The sequence below is a fragment of the Parus major genome, chromosome 1 (genome assembly GCF_001522545.3).
Source record: "Parus major isolate Abel chromosome 1, Parus_major1.1, whole genome shotgun sequence".
In the NCBI taxonomy this organism is placed as follows: Eukaryota; Metazoa; Chordata; class Aves; order Passeriformes; family Paridae; genus Parus; species Parus major.
Genome location: NC_031768.1, coordinates 108,737,190 through 108,748,996, shown reverse-complemented (window position 1 = coordinate 108,748,996; position 11,807 = coordinate 108,737,190). Strand labels below are relative to the sequence as shown.

Sequence of the window (11,807 nt, the reverse complement as noted above, 5' to 3'; positions counted from 1 at the left end):
TGATTATAAATTGTTGGGAGCAGATGGTCTGCAGCAGGTCAAGGTCAATGCAGCATCTTCTCTACAGGTAAATGATATCAGTGTAGAGAATTTCTTCAGCATTTCAAGAAAAGTAGTAATAAAAGGAGAAATTATATGTGTTATTTTTCAAAAAAAAAATCCTCAGATCAGGCTTTTAAGGGGGCCAAGTGGCCTTAGTTTGAGAAGGAAGCTTTGTTACAGATCATGAATAAGTAAAAATAAGGAAATTAATGAAGTAGTTTGCCAGTCTAACATAGGAAAAAAAAAATAATAAAGGGACATATCCCAAAGCACAGATACTGTTTAAAATATCCATATATTTTATGACCTGAAAAGGAACAAGAACATGACCAAAATTGGAACTAGTACAAATGTATCTACCTACAGATATATGTATCTGCTAAGTAGTGTTATATATAGGCACAGATGTCCCATGGCATCAACAGCATTCCTAATTTGGGGGGTTAAATTGCTCATTAAGGAGGTCTCTTCTATGTTTTAACACACATTTTATTGACTTTTCTAGGTGCATATCTGTCAGAGTGGCCTTTTTTGTTTCGGTTGCTCAGGTTTTCCTGGTTAGAAATAAATGCATCAACTTTTTTTTTTTTTATGGCTGGCTTTTCTCAGTGAAAAGAAGACCTGAAAAATGGATACAGACATTCTAGATTTGTTGGCTTTCCCTGGAACATTGTTCTGTGATTGAGACTCCTTTGGCAGAGGATACTTTGTCCCCAGGTTTCACAGAGGCTATTCTTGCTTCCAAGTTCCAGTTCCATTTAGGGAACAATTGCTGAAGTGCCTCGTAGATTGACATCTTTCTTTTCATGTGCCAGGGGATTTCTGAGGCTGTCCCAAAGAGCCATCTCTCCTGCTCTGAGGCTGCTCTGCTCATCTTGAGAACAATTGATACGGCACTTCTCATGTCCATTTGGCTTTCCTCTGCCTCTCTTCCTCCCTCAAACCCCAAGCTGGGTGCTTTTGTCCATGTGGGAGCTGTTATTCACCAAGCCAGCCTTCTGAATCATCCTGGGAGAGCATCATTGGCCTGGGAATAAATGGTCAGGGAGCACATTGACTGTTCAACAGTACTGATGGTAGTGGGATCAGAATGGAATCTGTGCCTTGGCCCCATTAGTTTGTGAGTTTTGGATGGACCTTCACTGTCTGAGAGCACACAAGGTTTGGAAGAGGAGGAAGGTCACAAAGTAAACAATGAAAGTATGACCATGCCACTGAGCCTAGGGAGAGAGGAAAAATGAAATCCTTTAAATTGAATTTATTGGACTGCTTTTTGGTAGCAGATAAGGTGATGGATTCTTCAACTCCTGGCTGCCCAAATAAGCGGATAAGGACATAACCAACACCTTTGCTAAACTGATGAGCTGATGCAGTAGCTGCTTTGTGTAGCTCTGGACTGATGTGCAGGTTGGTGCTGAAGTAGGGTTGGCTTTTGCAGAGCCAAGTGGTTCCAGCCTTTTGTGTCAGTGGTATATCTCCATGAGCAGAGCGAGCCAAGCTCTGGGCCTCAGAATTCCCAAGCTGTGCATGGCTTGCTCCGTGCTGGGCACAGAGTACCAGCTGGCAGGGGGCAGCCAGTCCTGAGACAACGTGTCCCTCATCTTTGGAAAACACTGTTTGTGCACTAACTCTGCTTTTTGTAGAAGGGAAGCCATCAGCTATGAAACATCTAAGTTTAGCTTGGTTGTCCACTTGTCACAGTTGGAGGAGGAAAATCTTGGCTGATTCCTGACTGCTTTTCAACTTTGGGAAGGTGAAAAATTCGTGGAAAGAATGAAACTGGAGCATTAAAGCCTGCAGAAAAAGTTGGTGCAGTCACACTATTACCGAACTCTGCATTCTTAAAACAGACAGCGTTGCAGAGCATTTCTAGATGCTGGAGTAAATATCTTGTGTCTGCAGAGAGCACATGCTGTGTCTGGAGATCCACTCCCTAGTGCACTGTGCTCTTTCATTTGAGGTGTCTTTGAAGTGAATTTGTATATTGATGTTTGTCCAGTCAGTACCTGAAGGACTTTAATTATTTCATTTTATCTTAAAGGAAGGAAAATAAAGATCACCACGTGCATATATAAGGTGGTTACAGATGAGATTTTTTTTTTTCTTTTTGCAAATGAAGAACAAACCTACAAAGAATATAAAATCAGGAGCCAATTGTATGGCTCTATGGCCAGCCAGAAATTTCCTGGTTCTTGGTCACTGCTTGTCCTCTACTCAGCCAAATCAGAAGTGTTCAAGGACTGAAGTGTGTTGCTTTTTAATGCACTGAGAATTACCAAGAAACCAAAGATTTTCTTCATTCCCTGGAGCTCCCAGGAAGCTGTGTAAGTATCTGTCAGTTCACTTGGTTGGGACTTGTGTTGTCTTGTTGGCTGGCTGCAGGCAGCTGGGTAATTTAAGTGGCAGTGATGTGTAACACCCTACAGATGTTTGGTCTGTTGAACAAGGAGCAGATGCCCTCACCTACTGACATCATTGTGGTAGCTAGTGCAGGCTGGAGCCCATCCTGCAAAAAAACCCTGCAAAAACCTGGCAAAGAACCTGCTCAGGAGGAGGGATAAGGACTTTGGTGGTGAGCCTGTTCTCTGTGCTGTGCCACACGAGTTACAGAACTCAACCTGGCTTGTTTAAAAACAAGGTCGGGTAGGAGCAGCCATCGCGGCAGCTACCACAGCTCAAGGAGAAATCCAGGAATTTTTAGCAGGCAGAGTTCTTCCTGCAGCTCTCTGAACTCACCAGAACCTGAACACAGCTCAGCAGAAACAATGGCTGGGGGATGTGCTGCATGGTGTTGCTGTGCCTCAGGAGCTCAGAGATCCCAGAATAAGGTTCTCGGTTTGAATGCGTTCCCTTGACTATCAGACACAACCATCTCTGGTTCCCAGAGACCCCTCTGCTCAGCTCAGTGATAAAAGCACTTTTTAACACCAAAGCTGCTGTGTTCCCACGCTGCTGCTGTCATGAGGGAGGCTGGCCTTGAACAATAGCAGAGGAATAAAGAATGGCCTTGCTAATCGATATCCTGCCTAGACGCTGAGTCAGGTGGCAGCTCGGGCCTCTTTAAAATTCCTACATTGTTCCTGATTTCTCATTTGACTGGGGTAAAGTTTTATCTGTAAGGAAAGAAAACACACAGGACCAAGTGTCTCTGCCTGCTCCACCATTCCCTTCCCACACCACCCCCATTTCGTTCTGCTGTCTTTGTCCTGTGGTGGCCCCCAGCAGTGAGGGATGTGGGTATGGTTTGCTGGTTTGCACTTGGAGCTGAGTGGGATGTGCTGTGGTCAGGACAAGGTGACCGTGGTCTGAGCAGGGCACCCTGAGTCACACACAGCTGCAAGGCTCTCTCTCACACCCACATTTCCTTGTGGGCTCGTGTTTATCAGGTTGGTTTTAAAATGGTCAGAAGGCAAGACACGGATGCAGGTGCAGGTTTCCAGAAACTTTCTCCATAGATGAATGTTTAGAGCCCTGGCAGGATGCTAAGACAGTCTGTGTGTGAACAGACATTTGGAAAATTGACAGAAGTGATATTTGCTTAAACAAACTGCAAGATCCAATAGCTCCAATCCACCTCAGATGCACTAAAGACATTTTCCAGAAGGAGAAGGGGGGCAGTGAAGCTTTTTGAAATCTCTAAATCTCACAGGGCATTGCAGGATCCTCTCTGGGGGTTTCCATCCAGCTCCTCTCATCCCAGAGCATCGCCCCAGAGCTCCTCTCACCAGCCTGGAGTGAGGCAGGGGAACTGTGGCTCTGCTCCTTCACCTGCACCAAAGGCTGTGGAGGAGAAAGCTCAGAGACCTTCAGGATTTTCCTCAGGGCTGGGAGGATCCCTGGGACATCTCTGTGGCTCCTTGGCCCTGCTTGCCTCCCACTGAAGGCCTCAGCAGAGGGGGAGAGCGTGGAGCTGGCTGTGCCGCCGGGCAGGAGCTGTTGGAGCTGCAGAGGGAACTGGTAAGGGTTACATTTGCGTGTGCAGATATGAGATAAGAGCTGACCTACCCTTCACCCCAAACTGAACTCTCTGAAGCTCAAACAAGGTAAGCCAGTGCTTGTGAAAATGCTGGGGGGGAGCCTGCCAGACTGGCAAACTTGCTGCTCCTGCCTGGGGCTGGGAGAAGACCTTCATCCACCATCCATGGATTCCACGAGGAGCTTGCTAGGCTCTCGGCTAAAATGCTCGAGGACCGATAGCACAGAGGAATCAGGAGCTGTGGATGCCTGTCAGGAACAAGAGAGCGGGGTAGGGGTGGAGAGAGAAACAGAAATTACAGACAATGAAGATATTATTTCAAATTAAGCTGATAGAGCATCTACAAGGTATTTGAGCAAGGCCTTTCCTGCACGAAGTCTCTGATTGTTGCTCACAGATATCCCTGCAGCAATACACCTGACAGATACTGTCACAGCTTCTTCCCCCTGTGCAAATATAAACAGGTCAGCTTCCACATCTAAGTGCATGACAGAGTTCCCATATAGGAAATCTGTTTCTTCTGGGAAAGAAACATCTCCCTTTAGTGATATCCCTGAGCGTTGAAGTCTCCTGGGAGCCTCAGATGTGTTTTTCAGAGCACAGGAAGTGGTGCCTGCCAACACAAGCATGGTATGGCATGGGGAGGGCTGGCCTGGCCCAACACCAAGCTCTCACCCTAAACCCTACGTGCCTGCTGTCCCAGGAGCGAGCAGGAGGATCCTGCTACAGCCAGTGAGGTGCACTGGTGAGATGTGTTTTTGTACTGGATCTCAGGGGGTAGGGAGAGACTCTTTTTGCCCATGGCCTCTTTATGAAAACCAGGAAACAAAAAGCACAGATATCTCAGGAGGTGTTCTCTAAAATTCACACACCAAGAAAAAGCAACTCTCTGTGAATGTGAATTCAGAGTGCCAGAGGATCACACAGCTGGGCTGGTTAAACACTCAGAGCAGCTCATCCTTGCACAGCTGGGGACGCCCTGGAGGTGAACAGAACATTTCTTTTCAGACCTGGGTGTCTGTGCTGAGGCTGCTGTAAGGGTTTCATTTGCAGCAGTTGGGAAAGGGAGCAGCTGAGCCCCACGGGAATACAAGGGAGTCCTTTAGCTTCTCGCAGAGGTTGTGGGGCTTTGCTGTGTGTCAGAGCCTGGTAGCAGTGCTGTGGTGAGTTGGTTGCTCTCCAGAGTAGTGTTTGAGCCACTGGGCCTCACCTGTGGTAGCCCAGGTGGTGGGGGTGTCCTTGGTACATGTTTGGGTCCAGGCTCCTGAGTTCCAGGCTATTTTGAAACAGTCCTATCAGTCTGTGGCCAGCTGGGCTGTCTCTGCTCTTGCCATGTGGAGTTAAAGGTTACCATGGCAAGCATGGGTCCAGGATGTTTTTGCTCTAACAGCACATATTGCCCTGTGGTCTGGTTAAACCTCCTTTTCTTTATTGTGACTCTGCTCAGGGACTGTGGGTGCACAACAGAAATCAATTTCTCATGAGCTTGTTCACCTTCCCCTGAAAATCTGGTGGAACAAGACTGAAGTCCTAACCAAGCTGTTAGTCACAGCAGGTTTCCCAGGCCTTGGGGCTTGCCTGAGCAGGGGGCTAATCTCTGTGGGGTGTGTGCCAGGCATGCTGCTGGGAGCTCTGCTCCAGGCATATGGGAGTGCTTGCCTGGGAAAGAAGTCACTTCAGGCAGCAGATATTTCCTGCCTGGGAGGGAATGGTGGGCAGGCATCAAGCAACCAGGGGACACGTCCATCAGCATGTTTGAGCAACAAAAAAGCTCCCAAGTGCTCACCGAGGAACCTACGAGCATTTCATAAGAAAAAATTTGTTTGCTGCAGGGCTGGCGTTGTGACAGCTTCCAGAGGAGATGGGATGGATGGATGTATGGATGGATGGACGGACAGGAGGCTGTACCGAGAGGAGGAGAAGGGTGAAAGGTGCCTCCTTCCAAGGCAGCAGCTGGTGAGAAGGAGCCTGGGCTGCTCAGTGTCACCACACACATGGCCTGTGGGGAAGCGTGAGCCCAGCTCCAATCTTTGTCAGTGGCACCTCGTTGACTTTTAGCGCTTCCTTATCGTGTCCGTGCTCACCTCGCTGGGCGCTGATAAAATGCCTGGGCCGGGTGATCTGCTGAGCAGCCCTGCAGAAAAACCTGCAGAGCTTGGGAGCCTGATCTGCCAGCGACCAGCCCGGGGCTCCAGAGCACAGCAAGGTAACAAAGGAACCCTTCTAACCCGGGACAAGGCGAGGGTGGGATGATCTGCAAGGTGTGTACCATGGGACTGGCACGGGATTTTGGGTCAGAATAGGGGTTTGCAAAAGTTGGGCTCGCTGTGACTTTCCCATACCTAACAGAGTTGGAAGTGTAAGCCACGCGAATTGATTGCAGGATGTTAGTTCTCAGAGCTAGAAACAATAGAGTTGGGAAGGAATGCCCAGGGTGTTGGTTTTTTTTTTAGTATTTTCTTCTTTCTTCTCCAGTAATAACATTTCTCTCTCTCTCTCGGGGTATTGAGCACCTAAGTAATTCTGGTACAAATCTTAGTTATCACTAAAAAAGGGTATTATTTTCCCACGTGTTACTGCTACCTTACCTCTAGGCCTACCTGTGGGCCCACAGCAGTTTTTAAAGGTAGTTTTTAATTTTTTATTATTTTTTTTAATAGGTGAGCAACTTGCAGTGATACACTTGGGAGAGTCCTCTTGATGGATTTGAACTGAATATAAAACCCTGGACATCTTCTGAGCAGGTATGTAATTTTTGAAACCTGTAACTGCTGTCAAACTGGTGAACAGTATCTTGCCACTACAGGAGAACAATGAAACCTGACTGCCTGGAAAGAAGAGTTTACTTTCTGAATGTGAAATGTAGATGTTCTTTTCCTTTATTTTTATTTTAACTTTATATTTTTTTTTAAAAGAAATAAATTAAAGAGTCTTAAACTTAGTGTCCTTCCTGAACTGGAGAGAAAAACCATGATGCCAGAGTTCCTTGCCAAGAAAAACCTCTGCAGTTTTTACCACAGAACCTGGGGTCAAAGTCTGTTACTTTTTTTTGTGGTTGAAGTTTTGACTTCACCTTTACTGGTCTGAATATTCCAAGTGATTAAAGGAGAAATAAGGGACTTCTTTAGAGAAAGGAATTATAGTTAACAACAGAAACTTGCAGTGAAATCAATGTTCAGTTTGATTTGCTCTTCTTCTTTTACATCTTATTCAGAAATATAGGCTTACACAGCTCTTGTATTTTTTTTTTCTTTGGCTACAGCTCTACTCTGTATTATGTTATTAATTGAATGTTATTACCCCAGATCTCTTATATAGCACTGCTCTTGGAATCATCCCTGTAATCACTTCCACATGCTGCAAACTTGCAGAATGGAACAAACTCCTTCCATATTCCCTGTATTGACATGAACTTTGCCTAGTCCTTATTCTCCAATACTTGCTGGGATACCTCAAAGTTTATTTTCAAAATCATAAAAAAGCTCTTCTCACAGGAATATCTAGTGTTATCCCGGTCACCTTTAGGGTCTCCTACTTTATTCCCACCAGCTTTAATCTTTTCTGTGCTTTTGAGGTGTTCTCCTCTTCTGCTTGCTTTTGCTTCTGCCCAACATCTTGTACTAGCATCTCTTTATTTCGGAGCCTCGCCATTTCTCCAGTCTTCCATCATCCCCTGCCAACAGCTGCAACTCTGTGTGGGAAACCTGGTGCTTTTCCCAAGGGACCACCACTCTTCATCACCACAGCACTTCCACTTTTCTCCCTGACAGTGACATTCAGATCCCCACACCTTTACTGTATCTAAGCTCTGTCTTGCATATGAACCTATAAAATCTCACTATTTCTTTCTCTGAAACCTTTTTGTCTATACTGTATGATTTAAAATCTCCTTTATGCCTTTTTATCAAAGCCTTTAAAATTTATTATGCTGCACTTCAGTATTGTTGGTCTATTTTATTTTATTTTGACTCTCTTCATACTAGGCAGGATTGAGACCACAACACCTTGAAAACAGTGAATAACTAATTCCCCTTGACATGAATACTGATTGTCTGCCCACCTAGGAGTTATGCAAAGGAACACTGAGGAGTTGCCAGTGTGCCACCTGGCACCCACTGTTAGGCCTTTGAGAGCAGTGCTTGTATTCCCAGTGCTGCTGATGACACCTTGTCTCTGGTGTCTGTCACTAATGCCCTCAAAGTCTTGTTTTGTAACAACCTGAGGATGATATCTAGCTCTTGCTTCTGTCCACCAGGGTCCCTCTGGCTCTCCCACTGTAATGACCAACCTCATACAGGTTTTTCTTTGAAATTTTAAGGAGCTTCCACTTCAGATTTGAGAGAATTTCATTCTAGAATGTGCTCCAGCCTGAAGGGGCAGAGCCTTTTGTCCAAGACACTTGAGGTCAAATGGACAAAGTGTTGATCTTGTATTTTTCTTTTTTTCTCCCCACATTCTGGTGAAACATCCTAATTAATGACCTATTGGGCCACATCACCACCAGCCTTAGTATAATTTTATCTTTTTTTCTTTTTTTTTTCAGTGCTTTATGACACCCCCCTGCATTTTGTACATAGACCAGGAAAGACAGCAAGGTGGTGAGTCCCATTTTCAGGTGTATCCATGTGCTACAGATCAGTGTGAGATATCCCTGTCCTTATGAAACCATGCTCTCAGCAACTGTTTTTCCATGGATATCTGATGTGGCATCCCCTAAGGGTGCTGGTATTTGCTGGTCTCCTGAGGCACCCAGTGCCAGCCACCTCCACTCTTTGTGCAGCAGGGAGGGGATGTGAGCTACCAGCTGAGCTTCTCCTGTTTGCTGCTGACCTAATGAAAAAGCTCACCATGCCAGCAAAAAAGGGAGGAGGAGAAGAAGAAAAAGGGAATAGAGAAAATAAAAAGCAGAGCATGAAGTTAATGAAAGTGGGGGAGTATTTCTGGTATTATAATGCTACCAGAGTTAGGTTTCTTTAGCTCCTGCTGTGCTTTGCTAAAAATGAGTCTAGTTAGCAGCAGCAGATGTGAATGTAACAGCTGTACAACTGTCAGGGGAACCAGAGAAGCTATGACAAATCCATGAATAAAGTGGATTCTCTTACTTTCTTTGTGTGGAGGTCTTAGAAGAGGAAGTTTTCAAAGTGTGTCCTGTTGGCTGCTCACATCAAGTGATTGGGATGTTGTAGAAAGTGAGAGAAGGGTGCAGCAAGCAAGATACAGGATATGTTTTCAGTCAGGAAAAGGAGAGCATTTGGGGAATGAGTTACTGGAGATGATGGAGTAGCTGGGAGGAAAGATGTAGCTTAGGAGTAGACACTAATGTTGCAGAGGTGGGGATGGGAATTCATGCAGCTAAGAATAAATGCATTTGTGGAAAGGATACTGGTTGTTATTTGGTAACCAGAAACTTAAATGATCAAAGAGTTTAGTAAGACCTTCTGACTTTGCCTTGCCCTTCCAAAAATATATCATGGCTGTGTGGAAGGTCACCTCCCATCCCTTCTTAGATGTTAATCACCCCCTTCAATATAGGTGGCCTATCAGATTGCATGGGCTGGGTAAACACTGGGATATGTGATAGCATATTTACTGGGTTGCAGGATCTAAAGGTAAGGCTGATATCTGGAATGCCAAGATATTTGTGAGGGGAGGCAGGATTCCTGCTCTCTTCAGCTGCTTGCCCTCCAAGTGGAAGGAAAAGGCATTTCAAATTCCTTGGAAGCTCCAGGCTATCAACAGGCTCTTCCTGTATGAAACAATAAGGATCTAACAGTACTCAGAAGTTATCTGCTTTTCTGAACAGGTCTGATACTACTGAGATATGCTTTTGTGGGGAGGATGAAGCCCATCACTTGTGGGGACACAAATGCCCAGTGCTACTGGTGTAGATCATCCAAGAAGATCTTATTGAAGACAAAGGGGCAAAGAAGAAATCAAAGTCCCACCAAGCTGAAGCAGACACAGACAGAAAGGGGAACGAGTGAAAACAAAAAGAAAGCAGGAAAGAGGAAGAAAATAGTTAGGCAAAAGTGGGATAACTATCAGCATTGTTTTGTACAATGGAGAAGTGGCTCAGCCATCAAATACACTCCATAAACACTGTATTTTTTCAGCTAGCTAGGTTAAGGGCCTCTGTGGGGGCAAGTACACAAATGATGAGTCCCCAAGCCCTGCTGCTCTCTCAATGAGAGTAGAATTTATCACCTATATAACGATCCTGAATTCATCTGGGGGGAGGTGCTGTGGCTCCAGCATGGTCTGGCTCCTCTGTATCAGATTTCTGAGTAAGCCTGTATTCCCCAAAGTAATGTGAAGGTTGATATGAGCAAGGGAATGCATTTGGTATTTTACTTTGTGGATCACAGGGCAAGTGCTGCAGGCAGTAGTCATGGATGCTGTGTTTATCCTTATCCCTCTTGCTAGCTTGAAGACAGTGGTGCTGCAGCTTGAGTCTCTGAAGCTGTTCTTGGCATGTAGGCTTTTGGCATTAAAAATCTCCATGGGTCTGTCACCACATCCCATTCCTTGGGATGCAGGGTGTTGGTGCTTTGGAATTATTTGTAAGGCATTGCTCTGTTTTGCCTGGCCCTAGTCAGGGGGCTGAAGTGAAGCTTACTAAAATGCAGACCACTTGGATGATGCAGGAGCAGAAGTGTCCCTCGTAGCTAAATAAAATCTTCTAGGGGGTAGGTTGTTCTCACACTCATCAGCTAGGACAGTGGGGAGAAAAGTGCCTATTTTCACCTGGACCCTTGGTTTACACAGAGCAAACCCATGGGATTTCACACCTTCCTGTACAGTGATCCTACAATAAAATGTGGAACTTTAGATATTCCTGTAGGTACAGACTATGTGACCCTGTCCCAGATGGGAAATCTGCATGGTAAGACACCAGATCCATGATCCCTTTTCCTCCCTGGGATGAAATTCCTTTTTTTTCATTGTGAATCTTACCAGTCAAGGGTGTTGCTTCACCTCATTCATTAGCCAGCTAGTGTTGGTGTAATTAGGTGTAAAGTAGTTAATCTTAAAAAAATCAGTCAAGGGATCCACATATTTGCTTATTTGTAATTTGTATACTTCCCCTGAGGCAACCAGGCATGGGAATGCAATCCCATATTTATGTATTTAACAACTGAAAAGATGATGTGAGAAGAGGTTTGGGTTTACAACAGTATAAAGAAAACTGTGACTGCCTAACCTCCTGTTTTACCTCCCTTGTTGCCGGTCATGCATCTTCCTGGTGCCCAGTCCTGTGGAAATCCTGTATTCAGTGTGCATTGGGACTGGCTTTTCTGGCACAGGATGGAGCTGAGGGTGTGCTTAAGCTTGTTTTTGTCCCAGCCAGAGTGTGGAAACCTTTCTTCATTAGGGGCCTGTTTGTGGGAGGCTCTACAGAAACACTCATCAAATGCTGACTTCACTTAAGGCTCTGAGAATCAAATTACATGAGGCTGAACCAGGAATAGGTGGTGCTGCTACAGTGCTTCTAGAGAGGTTTGTTACTGCTGATTTTTTGCAATGCAGATGTTAGGACTTTACAGGAAACCCATCAGTTTCCACCAAATGGGTGGAGATGTGTAACTGTAAGGAAGAGCAAACACTGGAAAGTTGGTCACTTGTGCTGAATGCTATCGAGCAAAATAGTAACTGATCAGTAGGAATGATTCAAAAATCAGTGTTCTGCAAAAAAAACAAAACCCAACCACAAACCAAAAAAACATTACTGCAATAGTTTGCATGACTCAGAAAGATGGAGCCAAGCATAACATGAGCTGCTGCAAGTCAC

At 45.3% G+C, this 11,807-nt stretch overlaps 1 long non-coding RNA gene across 1 annotated transcript; it reads left to right on the top strand.

Annotated features, from left to right (window-relative positions):
- Nucleotides 1-5,717: 5,717 nt before the first annotated feature.
- Nucleotides 5,718-8,614, top strand: LOC117243693. The gene is made up of 3 exons (XR_004496950.1): nt 5,718-6,224; nt 6,679-6,762; nt 8,562-8,614. It is a non-coding gene; the product is annotated as an uncharacterized LOC117243693 (long non-coding RNA).
- Nucleotides 8,615-11,807: the final 3,193 nt, after the last annotated feature.